This window comes from Diceros bicornis, chromosome 26, assembly GCF_020826845.1.
Source record: "Diceros bicornis minor isolate mBicDic1 chromosome 26, mDicBic1.mat.cur, whole genome shotgun sequence".
Lineage (NCBI taxonomy): Eukaryota > Metazoa > Chordata > Mammalia > Perissodactyla > Rhinocerotidae > Diceros > Diceros bicornis.
The window spans coordinates 25,460,879-25,476,681 of NC_080765.1; the positions used below are offsets into that span (position 1 = coordinate 25,460,879).

The 15,803-nt window shown below is 39.8% G+C and overlaps 1 pseudogene; it reads right to left on the reverse strand.

The window, feature by feature from the left end:
- The window catches only part of LOC131421992 (acyl-coenzyme A synthetase ACSM2B, mitochondrial-like), a 38,411-nt pseudogene extending 23,261 nt beyond the window's left edge, over nt 1-15,150 (reverse strand).
- Nucleotides 15,151-15,803: the final 653 nt, after the last annotated feature.

A 15,803-nucleotide genomic window follows, 5' to 3' on the forward strand; every position in this document is an offset into this window, starting at 1 on the left:
ACTCAAATGTGAAAATAGGAAGTTCTTGGATAAAAGTAAAAACATGGACAAATATAAAAACCACTATTATTGTAATTTTTATGCATAACTCTGGTTTTTATTCTGTAACAAAATTTAAAAGATGAAAGCATAAAAATAATTATAAATCTATGTTAATGGGTACACAATATATAAAGATGTAATCTGTGACACCAATAACATGAAGTGGAGAGGTGAGATGGAACTGGAAAGGAATAGATTTTTGTATGTGGATGAAGTTAAGTTGTTATTAGCTTAAAGTAGATTGTTATAACTTTAGGATATTATATGTAATATATACAATACAAAAGGAAATGAGAAGAGCATCAAAACATATCACTACAAAAAAATCAACAAAGCACAAAAGAAGGCAGTAAAAGAGGGAATAGGAGACAAAAAAAAGCTATGACATCAAGAAAACAATTAATAATATGGCAATAGTAAGTCCTTCCCTATCAGTAACTACTTTAAATGTAAGTGGACTAAATTTCCCAATCAAAATACAAATATTGGCAGAATCAATAAAAAGAACAGGATCAAATTGTATGCTGTCTACAAAATGATAGAATATGATAAAACCCATAAAAAAAAACTCTCAGAAATGTTCCTGCAATAAAAAATGCCCAGAATATAATATCAATTTTAAAAAGCAAGACCAGGGCAGGCCCGGTGGCGTGGTAGTTGGGTTTGCACACTCCACTTTGGCAGAACCGGGATTTGCAGGTTTATCATCCTGGGTGCGGACCTACACACTGTTCATCGGGTGATGCTGTGGCAGCGTCCCACACACAAAGTGGAGGAAGACAGGCACAGACGTTGGCTCAGGGCTAATCTTCCTCAGCAAATATAGGAAGATTGGCAGTGGATGTTAGCTCAGGGCCAACTTCCTCACCAAAAAAGAAAAGAAAAAAAAGAAAAACCATATTTACATTATAATCCAAGTTTATATAGTAATATTCATTCCTTCATTAAACATTTCCAAGTTCTCATTATTTCTGAGGCCAAATGTTTTTAGAGGCCATCATGTTCTTAGACCAAAAGGATGTAATGGTGAACAAGACACACATATACACACATATGTAAATGGTTTTTAATATTTATGGTCAATTTTTGTTTTCTTGTTTAAATCAACTTTCTTATTTTCCCCACATTTTCTATAATGAGCATGTTTTTTTTTTTAAAGATTTCATTTTTTTTTATTCCCCAAACAAAACATGTTCAGAGTAAAAATTCAGGCAATGCAGAGGCTTATGAGCGGAAAATTTCTTAGAAACAGAAAAATTTCTTCAAATTTCTCATCACATCTTCACTCCCTGAATGTTAACACTGAAAACTGTTTGGTGCATATTCTTCCAGGAACGTTTTCTGCATATGTACAAACATGACCCTACTACCTTTGACTCAGATGATTGGAACAAAAGAAAGTATCATTTGAGATAAGATTAATATATATGTATATACATATATATGTATTCATATCTATGAAAACATCAGTGCTATGAAAAAAATCCTTGCCCAACAGATTAAAGAATATTAGCAAGTGTAAATGACTGGTGTGCACTGTTTCTATAAGGGGAGCAGAGCAGGGAATGTTCCTGTAGGAGTTTAAAAAATGATGGAAGAGCCGGCATATCAAGGTAGAAAACAACTGTTATTGCTCAAAATTCAGACAGTATTTTAGCCCTTAACTTTCACAACTTAAAGAAGATATTGTTTAAGCAGTTATGGACTTTTGTGCTAAGGAGTAATCTGATAATGTGATATTAAGAGAAGGGTGGAAGAAAAAATACAACCCTTACACTGGATTTGAAATTTAAAGTTTCATGCAGTGAGATTTGAAGCCAAGGAAAATCAAGAAATCATTTTAAAAGATAAAATGTTGAGTAAGCAACTCAGCAATAAAAATAAATGACCAACTAATACACAAAGCAACGTGGATGAATCTCAAAAACACTATGCTGAGATTCTGAGTAAAAGAAACCAGACACAAAAGGATGCATCCTGTGTTATTTCATTTCCATGAAACTCAGGGGAGAGAAATATAATTTCTAGTGACAGCAAATCAGTCGTTGCCTCAGACTCGGGGTAGGGATGGGTGGGTACTGACTGGGAAAGGACAATACGAAACTTTTGAGGTGATAAAATGTTCTAAAACTCATTAAACTTTACATTTAAAATGTGTGCATTTTATTCTATGTAAGTCATACATCAATACAGTTGATTTAAATAAACAAAAACCTACATAGCTACTCCTTGCTAATCTCTAACTAAAATATACTTTGAAAAAGAAAAATTGAAAGGCTTATCAAATACTTCGGTGATTCCTGAGTGAGAAGATTCTTTCTGAATATTAAAACACACAAGAGTTTATTGTCTATAGAAAGAGTTTGCCTCAGTATTAATTAAAATGAAACACAAGTTGAAATTTCATGATTTCTGTAAATTAATGATAGAATATGACAGACTGAGAAAATTTAAGTCCTAGTTGACATAGATAAAACACTTTTCCCCAACTGTGATATAATTCACATTATTTTCCGTTGCATTTGGAACATTTACCAATCTCAAAAGATTAAAATAGAGTATGTTTTCTGACCATAATGAAATTAAGCTAGAAATCATCAACAATAAGACAACGAGAAATGCACCCCCACTGTCTGGAAACTAATCAATACACTTCTATATAATCTATGGGTCAGAGAAGAATCAAAAAGGCAAATCGAAAATATTTTGAACTGAGTGTTACTAAAATATGACATCAAAATTTGTGTAATGCACCTGAAAGAAGTGCTTAGTGGGAAATTTAAATTTTTAAATGCATCTATTAGAAAAGAAGGAAGGCTGAAGGGTAAGCATGTAAGCTTCCATCTCGAGAAGCTAAAAAAATACCAACAAATCAAATCCAAGGAAAGTAGAAGAAAAGAAATAATAAAGATAAGAGCATGCATCAATGAAATGGAAAACAAATACACAATAGAGAATACCAGTAAAAGCTGGTTTTGAAAAGATTAATAAAATTGATAAACTCTTAGAAAGACATATCAAGAGAAAAATAGGGAACAAACATATTAACAATATCAGGAATGAAAAGTATACATTATTACAATTCTTACAGACATTAAAACAGCAATAAGACAAAATTATAAATAACTTTATGTCATTAAATCTGACAATTTGGATGAAATGGACAAATTGTTCAAAGGAAAAAAATACAACTTGAAGAGTGATGTCGGCATCATGGCTGAGTGAGCTTCCCCTATTGAACTCTCCCTGTCTAAGACACAACAAAAAGGACATTCACATTCCAACAGAAGTTATTAACACAACACAAGGGACGTCTGAGGCACTCACGCGGCTGTACACCCGAGGACTGAGGTGCTGGAATCCCCAGAGGAAGTGGAAGGAGGTAAGAGGAGCTCCCCTCACTCCCAAAGGACAGCAAACCTGAGACTGAGACCACGCAGCTCTCAGGGAGGGGGGAGGGGCAGCCCTCCACAAGAAAACCAGTGCTCTCCAAGATCCCTCACAGCCCGTGGGGAATTGCTTCCCCCTTGTCGTGAGGGTACTTTCGACAAGCTAGCCCTTCAGGAGAGCAGAGAGTGACAGTGAAGCGAGAAACATCTGGGATTGGGGAGGCAAAGTCAGCGTCCCTCCACCCTGCCCGCCTGGCGCTTCAGCACAGCGGCCCTGAAGCCTCAGCTCAGCAGAGCTTCAGCTCAACTCCAGCCCCCGTGCCAGTGGAGGTGGCGTGCCCACACCCAGACCCCAGAGGCAGCGGTCCCCATGTGCCCAGGCACCAGCGGTGGTGGTGTGCCTATGCCCTGGCCATATCAGCAGCAAGCCCCCAGCACCCTGGTGCCACCAGTGGCACCAGTGCTCCCACACCCCGGCACTAGAGGCCGTGGCTTCCCGGAGCCCTGGCACCAGTGGCAGTGGTGCACCTGCACCCTGGCCCTAGCGGGTGCCTCAGCCCCAGAGGTAGCAGCCCCCCAGCATCCAGGCACCAGTGGCGGTGGCACACCCACACCCCGGCCCTAGCAGTGGTGACCACCCAGTGCCCCAGTCCCCCCAGCAGCAGCAGGGTGCCCGTCCCCAGCACCAGAGGCAGTGGCTCCCCAGAGCCCTGGCCCCAGAGGTGGTGGACCCTGGTGCCCAGGCACCAACGGCAGCAGCCCGCCTGCACCCTGGCCACAGCGGCTCCAGTGTGCCTATGCCCCGGCCACAACAGCTCTGGCTCCTTGGCGCCCCAGCCCCAGTGACTCAGGCCTGACTGCGTCCAGGCCCCAGCTGCCCCAGCTCAACTGCGCCATGGCCCCAGCTGCATGGGCTCAATGGCGCCCTGGCCACAGCTCCTTCAGCTCAACCATGCCCTGCTCCCAGCTCCTTCAGCTCGACCACCCCCCAGCTCCAGCTGCTTTGGTGTGGCCATGCTCAGGCTCCAGCTGACTTGGTGCCAGCTACTTCAGCCCAGCTGCACTCCAGTCACAGCTTCTTCAGCCCAGCAGTGCTCCAGCTCCTGCTTCTTCGGCCCAGCTGCACTTCAGTTGCAGCTGCCTCAACCCAGCCATACTCCAACTCTAGCTGCATCAACCCAGCCACACCCCAGCTCCAGCATTTCCTGCACTCCAGCTCCAGCTGCTTCTGCTCAACCGCACTGAAGCTGGGCCACCTTTCAGCTCCAGCTTCTTCAGCACACCCACATCTGAGCCCCAGGTGCTTCAGCCTAGCTATGCTCCAGTCTCAGCTGTTCCCACACTTCAACTCCAGTTGTTCCTGCACTCTAGCCCCAGCAGCCTCTGCTCAGCCGCACTTCAGCTCAGCCATGCTTCAGCTCCGCCATGCCCCAGCTCAGCTGCAGGCCAACCAGAACATCCATGGATGGACTTGGGCACAGAATACACAGCTCTTAACCCCCAGCCAGCGGCGACAAGAGGAAACTGCGACCAGATATTTTCACTATGAGGAAAAACAAGTTAATACTGACAGGCACTATGCAAACATATATTAAATCTCCAGACCAAAAGGAAAATGACAAGCACCCTGAAAGCACAGAAATGTATAACCTTAATGACAGAGAATTCAAAACAGCTATCATAAAAAAGCTAAATGAAATACAATCAAACACAGATAGACAATTCAATGAAATCAGGAATTTCTTCCCAAAAGAGATTAAAACAATAAAGAAAAACCAATCAGAAATCTTAGAAATGAAAAACACAATAGAGGAGCTAAACACAAATCTAGAAGCCTTAAGCAACAGAGCTGACAATAAGGAGGAAAGAATTAGCAATACTGAGGACAGCAATGCAGAAATGCTCCAGATGGAGGAGGAGAGAGAACTAAGACTAAAAGGAAATGAAGAAACTCCCCAAGAAATATCCGACTCAATTAGGAAATCCAATACAAGGATTATAGGTATTCCAAAAGGAGAAGAAAGGGAAAAAGGAGCAGAGAGCTTGTTCAAAGAAATAATAGCTGAGAACTTCCCAAACCTGGGGAAGGAGCTGGAAATACCAGTGAATGAAATCAATAGATCTCCTAAATATATCAACATGAAAAGACCCTCTCCAAGGCATATAGTAGTAAAGCTGGCAAAAGTCAACAACAAAGAAAAAGTACTAAGGGCAGCTAGACAAAAAAACAAATAAATAACGTACAGAGGAATTCCTATCAGGCTTACAGACGATTTCTCAACAGAAACTTTACAGGCTAGGAGAGAGTGGAATGACATAGGAGAAAATATCCTTCAGATATGATGGAGAAATAATAAACTATCCCTGATAAACAAAAGCTAAGGGAATTCATTGCCACAAGACCCCCACTACAAGAAATACTCAAGAAGGCCCTCATGTTTGAGAAAAAAAAGAGAAAGAGGATACAAAGTTTTGAATAAGGAGGAAGATAGGGCAACAAAACCAGAAAAATTGCAGCTCTCTATCAGAATAGATTAGCAAACAGTTAATTATAAAACCAAGGATCAAGGGAAGGGAGACACCAAAAATAACTTATAATCTCATCACTTTAAAGACTAACTCACAACGCAAGATGGAATAAGACATGACAACAATAACTTAGAAGGGGACGAGGAAGAGGATTGAATCTACTTAGTCTAAGAGAAAAAAAAAAGCCATCAAAAAATGGACTATCACATCCATGAGATTTTTTATACAAACCTCGTGGTAACCACTAACCAAATAATCAGAACAGAGTCACGCACAATAAATAAAGAGAAAACTAGGAGAACTACCAAACTGAATTGGTATTCTGAAACACATGGGGAGAGAAACAAAGGAAATGCAAAAGAACCAGAAAATGAGCCATAAAATAGCAACATTAAGCCTTCATATATCAATAATTACCCTAAATGTAAATGGACTGAACTCTCCAGTCAAAAGACATAGAGTGGTGTGGTGGATTAAAAAACAAGATCCAACCATATGCTGCCTCCAGGAAACACATCTCAGCTCTAAAGACAAACACAGGCTCAGAGTGAACGAATAGAAGACAATACTCCAAGCTAATGGCAAACAAAAGAGAGCAGGTGTTGCCATACTTATATCAGACAAATTTGACTGTTAAGATAAAACAGGTCATGAGAGACAAAGAGGGGCACTATATAATGATAAAAGAGGACACTCCACCAAGAAGACATGTCACTTATAAATATATATGCACCCAACACAGGAGCCCCGAAGTACATAAAGCAACTATTAACAAACCTAAAAGGAGATACTAATAACAACATAATAATAGTAGAGGATCTTAACACTCCACTTACATCGATGGATAGATCATCCAGACAGAAAGTCAACAAGGAAATGATGGACTTAACTGAAAAACTTGACGAGATAGACTTAATACATGTAGATAGAGCACTCTATCCAAACACAGCAGATTACACATTCTTCTCAAGCACACATGGAACATTCTCAAGAATAGACCACATGCTGGGAAACAAGGCATGCCTCCATAAATTTAAGAAAATTGAAATCATAAAAAGCATCTTTTCTGACCATAACACCATGAAGCTAGAAATCAACCACAAGAAAAACACCGGGAAAGTGACAAAGATGTGGAGACTAAACAACATGCTACTGAACAACAAATGGATCATTGATGAAATGAAAGGAGAAATAAAATCATATCTGGAGACAAATGAAAATGAAAATACATTGTACCAACTCATATGGGATGCAGCAAAAGCAGTCCTGAGAGGGAAACTCATAGCAATACATGCCCACCTTAACAAACAAGAGAAAGCTCAAATAAGCAACCTCAAACTATACCTAAGAGAATTAGAAAAAGAAGAACAAACAAAGCCCAAAGTCAGCAGAAGGAGGGAAATAATAAATATCAGAGCAGAAATAAATGAAATCAAAACCAAAACCATAGAAAGGATAAATGAAACAAAGAGCTGGTTCTTTGAGAAGATAAACAAAATTGACAAACCCTTAGCCAGACTCACCAAGAAAAAAGAGAAGGCTCAAATAAGTAAAATTAGAAATGAAACAGGAGAAATTACCACAGATACTACAGAAATATCAAAGATTATAAGAGAATACTATGAAAAACCATATGCCAACAAATTGGACAATCTAGAAGGAACAGATAAATTCTTAGACTCATACAACCTCCCAAAACTGAATCAAAAAGAAATAGAGAACCTGAATAGACCAATCACAAGTAAAGAGATTGAAACAGTAATCAAAAACCTCCCCAAAAATAAAAGTCCAGGACCAGATGGCTTCTCTGGAGAATTTTACCAAATTCAAAGATTTAATACCTGTTCCTCTCAAACTATTCCAAAAAACAGAGGAAGATGGAACACTTCCCAACACATTCTACAAGGCCAACATCACCCTGATACCAAAGCCAGACAAAGACAATACTAGGAAGGAAAACTACAGACAATTATCCCTGATGAACATAGATGAAAGAATCCTCAACAAAATATTGGCAAACCAAATACAGTAATACATTAAAAACATCATACACCATGATCAAGTGGGATTGATACCACAGACACAGGGATGGTTCAACATCTGCAAATCAATCAATGTGATACACCACATTAACAAAACAAGGAATAAAAACCATATGATCATCTCTATAGATGAAGAGAAGACATTTGACAAGATCCAACATCCATTCATGATAAAAACTCTCAAAAAATGGGTATAGAAGGAAAGTACCTTAGTATAATAAAGGCTGTATATGATAAACCCACAGCCAACATCATACTCAATGGGGAAACACTGAAAGCTCTCTCTCTGAAAACAGGAACAAGACAAGGGTGCCCACTCTCCCCACTCTTATTCAACATAGTACTGGAGCTTCTGGCCAGAGCAATTAGGCAAGAAAAAGGAATAAAAGGAATCCAAATAGGCAACGAAGCAGTAAAACTCTTGTTGTTTGCAGGTGACATGATATTATATATAGAAAACCCTAAAGAATCCATTGGAAACCTATTAGAAATAATCAACAACTACAGCAAAGTTGCAGGGTACAAAATCAACTTACAGAAATCAGTTGCATTTCTATACTCTAATAACAAACTAACAGAAAGAGAACTCAAGAAGACAATCCCATTTACAATTGCAACAAAAAGAATAAAATATCTAGGAGTAAATTTAACCAAGGAAGTGAAAGACGTGTACAATGAAAACTATAAGACATTATTGAGTGAAATCAATGATGACATAAAGAAATGGAAAAATATTCCATGCACTTGGATTGGAAGAATAAACATAGTTGAAATGTCCATACTACCTAACGCAATCTACAGATTCAGTGCAATCCCAACCAGAATCCCAAGGACATTCTTCACGGAAATAGAACAAAAAATACTAAAATTCATATGGGGCAACAAAAGACGCCGAATAGCTAAAGCAATCATGAGAAAAAAAGAACAAAGCTGGAGGCATCACAATACCTGACTTCAAAACATCCTGGAAAGTGACAGTAACTAAAACAGCATCATACTGGTACAAAAACAGATACACAGATCAATGGAATAGAATTGAAAGACCGGAAATAAATCCTCACATCTATGGACAGCTAATCTTCGACAAAGGAGTGGAGAAAGGAAAGTCTCTTCAATAAATGGTGCTGGGAAAACTGGACAGCCACTTACAAAAGAATGAAAGTAGACCATCTTCTTTTGCCATATGCAAAAATTAACTCAACATGGATCAAAGACCTGAAAGTGAGACCTGAAACTATAAAACTCCTGGAAGAAAATATAGGAGGTACACTATTCATCATTGGTCACAAAGGGATCTTTTCGAATTCCATGTCTACTTGGCCAAGGGAAACAAAAGAAAAAATAAACAAGTGGGACTTCATCAGATTAAAGAGCTTCTACAAGGGAAATGAAACCAGGACCAACATGAATAGGCAGCCTACCAGCTGGGAAAAAATATTTGCAAACTATATATCCAAAAAGGGACTAATATCCATAATATATAATGAACTCACACAACTCAACAACAAAAAAACAAACAACCAGATCAAAAAATGGAAAGAGGCAACGAACAGACACTTCTCCAAAGAAGAAATACAGATGGCCAATAGACACATGAAAAGATGTTCAACATCACTAATCATCAGGGAAATGTAAATCGAAACCATGCTAATATATCACTTGACACCCATTAGAATGGCTATAATCACCGAGACAAAAAAAACAAATGCTGGAGAAGCTGTTTAGAAATGGGAACCGTAATTCATTGCTGGTGGGAATGCAAACGGGTGCAGCCTCTTTGGAAATCAGTATGGAGATTCCTCAAAAAATTAAAAATAGAAATAGCTTATGATCCAGTTATCCCACTGCTGGGTATCTACCCAACGAATCTGAAATCAACAATCCAAAGAGGCTTACCCACCCCTATGTTCATTGCAGCATTATTCACTATAGCCAAACATGGAAGCAACCCAGATGTCCCTCAATGGATGAGTGGCTAAAGAAGATGTGGTATATGAATGTATATATGTACACACACACACACACACACACAGTGGAATGCTACTCAGCCATAAAAAAAGACAAAATCGTCCCATTTGCAACAACATGGATGGACCTGGAGGGTATTTTGTTAAGCGAAATAAGCCAGAAAGAGAAAGACAAACACTGCATGATTTCTCCCATAAGTGGAAGAAAAACCAACACACAGAAAGAGAGAACTGCTTGGTGGTTACCAGGGGCAATGGGGTGGGGGGCGGGCACAAGGGGTGAAGGGATGCATTTATATGGTGACTGACAAACACTGATGTACAACAAAAATTTCACAAGAAAGAAAAAAAAAGAATGAAAAAAAATAAGATGACTATGGTTAAAAAAAAATACAACTTGTCAAATCTGATAGAATTGAAATCTTAATAAGCTTGTATCTATTCAAGAAAGTAAGTCTATTACTAAAAGCTTTCCTACAATGAAAACCCTAGATTTTATTTCTAAAATTTTTGGTATGCATACAAGTGTGTTGAGTTTGACTTGAAAAATTGATGTTTTTTGGTTTTTTAAGAAAAGTGATATATGTCAATTATTTCTCAATAAAACAACAACAAAAGAAAATAGTAATAAACTTCTAAATTCTTTACGAAAGCACTTAGACGAGCACCTGGCACACTGTAAATGTTCGGTCAATATTTATTGAATGAATAAATAAAAAACAACTCTGGGATACAAATAAGGAATGATAAGGAACTTCCGGGTTAAATTAAATCTAAAGATGAGATGAGGCTTTTATTTCTTTGGATAAAGGGAATGATTTGTTTTTCTAAATTGGGCAGCGATCAAATTTTCTGGATGTAGATTACGACCAAACTATTCATTTTAAATATGGCTACATATAAGATTGATTGTAATTTAACTTACAAAGAAAGTAGTTTAAATGTAATTTAAAATGATAAATGGCATGCTATTCCTTTGTAGATTGCCATTGATAAAAAATGGATGAACTCCTTACAGGCTCACCAAATGACTAATATGTAGTATAATATGTCAAACTGGGAGACACAGTCATGGAGAATCAACTCACATGGATGAACCAGTAATTAACTGATACCCAGACTTTAAAAGAATTTACCAAGGAAGATTACTCTAAAGGTCTGGAAGTTAAAACTTTTTGCATTATGTTTAATTGGGAAATAATATGTATTATTCCATTAATATTTAGATAAGTTGGGATAATCTTGTTTTTATACCAGAGGTCGGAAACCCAGAGCCTACAGGGACCAGGCAAGTAACATAAATGAGAGAAGCCTGCCAGGTTCCTCTGGGGCAAACTGGAGAGCCACACATCTTCCAAGGGGGCAGCAACCATTTAGCTCTACCAACTGCTGCCATACAGGAATGAATGTTCACTTTGAGACGTGATTTTTACATAAGAAGCCCCAAAGCCCAATTCTGATTCCTGAACTCTGTTGCCTTCTCTGCATCAGGGCTGCCTGTGCCAAAGCTTCCTGTATTTTCCCGTGCACGTTTACAATACATCCATGAGAAAGTAAACAGCCCTTTGCCAAAATACAACCAAGTCATGGCCAGGCCCCCATGTTGTGTTTCTTGTGCTGTTTGTGTTGCTGTCCAGGGTCTGCATGCATTTAGATTCTTTCAACATATAGTTAATGTGCCAGGCATGTTCTGTACTCTGGGGATACAACAGTGAACAAAACAGCAAGAGTTCCATGACCTCATGGAGCTTACATTGTAGTGCCAATGACACTACATGTGTATAAGAATTACAAAAGATTTAGACTCTTTGTGAATACCATGGAGGAGTCCTTTATGGGATGTTGGGACAAAAGTCTAATAGTTTCAGAGGAACATGAGGATCCTTTAAAATTGTATAGGTCCTAGGACTGTTACTAATTGTTTACGTAAAATTACAGAATTAAATTCAGGAGCCACCGAACACAGACTGATTGGCTCAAAGAAATCTAGGCAGACACGAATATTGAATAGTAAGGCATTTGGAATGTGTGGCAGCATATAAGTTAATTTCCTTGAGCAAACATTATAGGACAAAGAGCCAGACATTATGTGGCCATGACATTCAGCTGTTTTTTTTTTTAATCTTTGTGGTTAATACATATTTGACTATATTTATTGAGCAATGTTTAATGTTAAATTGCATCAGAGACTGGCAGGAAGAATTTGCTTATGTCATGATTTTTTGCCAAAACAAACAGAAGTTAGTGTCACAGATGCTGTACTCATCTTTCCTAAGACATGAAGTGGGGAAGTACATTATCTAAAGAGTGAAAATGAAGAGTTCTATGTTTTGCTTACTTTTCTATTCCTATTATCTACAATAATGCTTGGCACATGTGAGGTGCTCACCAAGTCTTAGCTGAATGAATGAATACAGTATCAAGGAGACAGAATGAATGAATCTGGACATGAATGTGACCTCTCCTGAATAGATCTGAGAGGCTGCTCCAGGAATCAATTGAAGTTGAGTAACATAGGGTTTAATTTCCCTCTAGGAACCCAGAGTAACATAGGGTTTAATTTACAAGGACAGTCAGGGGTTATAAATTGGTGGCCTGAATGAGCAACTGTATTCCACCCATGGACCTATGTTGTCTAGCCTACAATGCATTTTCTTTTGTTTTATAATGAATTCTTTGGAAACACTAAAAAAATAATCAGAAGATTTCACATAAAAATGTTGGATTTCTAACTTACATTTTACAGGTAAAATGTGTTGAAAAGTGAGTCAAAATAAATTCTGTCAATCTGTTATGGTTTGGGCTGTGTTGTTGGGCTGTAATGTGTTAGCCATGGATCAGCTTCTGGGTGATGTTCATTAAGTTGTAAGGGGAGGTCCAGGAAGCCAGAGTGGACTGTGGTGGCATGCCCTCTGGGGGGTCTTTCATAGGAGCAGCAATAAAACCTATGGTGCTTATAATGTAAGTTTCAAAATTAATTTATTCTACAAACATTTATCAAGGGACTGCTAGGTGTCAGGCATCATGTATCATTAGAAAGACACTGACCATGATCAAGGCAATTGGAAAAATGGAAGCAGACAGATCAGAAGTGTTGTGAGAATGAAAATTATTGGGATGGGGATCCTGGGGGTGGGAGAAATTTGGATACATGGAGGAATTGACCATGACTGATAATGAGATATAAAACCCAACAAAAACTGGCATTCTCTGGGGGAATTTACTTGATGGTTATCTAAATGGGTTGATGCATGAACTAACTAATAAGGACTTTATGAAGATAAATGAGGGAAAAGTGATGGCATCACTTCCTCCTCTCTACCTTCTCCCTCTCCAGCCTATACCATGATTCCAAAGGTCTTAACCAGATTTCTGGTCTGGGCAGCAATGAAACTCAGTTTATCGTCTGAAGGCAGAGATGTTTTGGCATAATCAGTTGTGAGACTAGGTTAAACAGTCATCCATCGCTTAACGATGAGCATACTATTCTGAGTTCTGAGAAATGCACCGTTAGGCGGTTTCATCGTTGTGCAAACATCATAGAGTATATTTAAACAAACCTAGATGGTATAGCCCACTATATCCCTAGGCTATATGGTACTAATCTTACAGGACCACCGTTGTATATGCGGTCTGTCATTGACCAAAATGTCCTTATGCAGTGCATAATTGTAATGGATTACAGAATCAGACAGCCTGGACCCAAATTCTGCTCCTTCACTTAGTAGGTATGTGATTTCTATAGGCTATTTAAACCCTAGGAACCTCAGTTTCCTCATCTGGAAACTGGGGTAATAAAAGCACTCATCTGGGCCGGCCCCGTGCCTTAGCGGTTAAGTGCGCACGCTCTGCTGTTGGGGGCCCGGGTTCGGATCCCGGGCGCGAACCGACGCACCGCTTCTCTGGCCATGCTGAGGCCGCATCCCACATACAGCAACTAGAAGGATGTGCAGTTATGACATACAACTATCTACTGGGGCTTTGGGGGAAAAAAAAAAAAAAAAAAAAAAAAGCACTCATCTAATCAGAGTATTAAATGTAAAGTGTTGACACGGCAAATAAAAGATGCTCTCTATTTTCCTTGAGGTTATTACAGAAATTCAGAGGAAGGGAAAAAAAGGAGGTGGGGAGGAAGCCCCCATGAAAGGCATATAAGCTTTGAGTACTAACATATGAAAACACGTTCATAGGAAACTTAAAAATTATACCAAATCTCTGACTCCATCTCAGGCGAATTCTCTCTTCTGTACAAAGACAGTGTTGGGTGGTGGACATCACCAGCTGGAACTTAGTAGCCGGAACACCACCCATCGTCTACCCTAAGTCCTAGTGTTACCACTGCTGCTCTCCCGGTCTGTCTCTGGGGAAAAGGCAAACCAAGAAATTGAGTTTTTCTGCAGAGATATGTAAACTTTAGAGGCCACAGGGACAGGTTTCTCTGGACATACCCTAAAGCCATGTTCCCATAGGTAGTTGATAGGGAGGACGCCAGTTGGACATGCCATCCTCACAGGAAGATGGATGACATGACTTACCTACATGTGTCAGATGCTCATGTGCACAATGAGGTGGTCTGTCCCCTCCCTCTGAGTGTAGCCTGAAGTCAAGCCCAAGTTTGATGAGATGAATTCCAGTTAGATTCACAATCCCATTCGTTGAAGACTAACAGACTCACACTAACATCAATTTGTTGACCTTGTGATTAGAACTTTGTACTTGTTCACAATTATGGAGCACTGACTGTGTACCTGCTGTCTTGTTTCTTAAATGAGATTATCCCCATTTCACAGATGAAACCACTGAGGATCAGAGAAGTGAAGAAGTCACTAGGCTGAGAATTGAACCCCAAAACATAAGTTTCATCTATGACACTGGTAAGCTGAGGCAGAAGCTATTCTTGGTTCTGTGCCCCTCAGCCTACTAGGAGCAAGATAAGGCCAGTGAGGCCACTCCTGTTCTCACCTCCGATCACAGATGCCTCTTCACCTTCTCCATTTGAGTCCAATAATCCAGTATATCACTTGCAAAGTTAAATTCCTCGGGTGTGTCATGGTCATTCCATCTTGGGGATTCACCTCCTGATAAAGGTTGGCAGCGCAGGTGCCAAGGGGCAGGGACGAAGCCCCCATGGCAGGATTTGTGGATGCCCCACAGGACCCGGAACCTCATCAGCCACTGCATGGTGGGCAGTCCTCAGGAAGCAGGCACAGAATTCTCAGGTCACCATCTGCCTTGGCAAGAGATGGCTAATAGATTGGTCATGGAGCAGGAATTTCCTCCACAAAATAGGAGGCACGTTCCTGGTTAACTGCGAGAGTTATGGCTTTGTTTCAGCTCACTGGAATTTGGAGGGCACAACTTGTTGATTTAGGTGGGGATGTTCTTCCCAGCTGAGGAAGCACAGGGCAGAAAATGACAGGGAGAAGCTGTAGATACTAGATGAGGTTGGTACTCGTTCCTGAGGGTCTTCTCCTTCACCCCCTGGGATTTAAGCTGAAGATGGCAGCCGTGTGGACATCTTCTTTGTGGTAGAAACTCACCATTCTGAAAGTCCTATATCCCATGCTATCCTTGCTCTGGAGACCTGTCTTCCCGCTGAGCCCAACAAAAATATGGTTCTCATAGAAGCTGTCATTTTTTTTTTTTTTTTTTTAGTGAGGAAGATCAGCCCTGAGCTAACATCCACACTAATCCTCCTCTTTTTTCTGAGGAAGACCAGCTCTGAGCTAACATCTATCGCCAATCCTCCTCCTTTCCCCTGTCCCCCAAGTCCCAGTAGATAGTTGTATGTCATAGTTGCACATCCTTCTAGTTGCTGTATGTGGGACACAGCC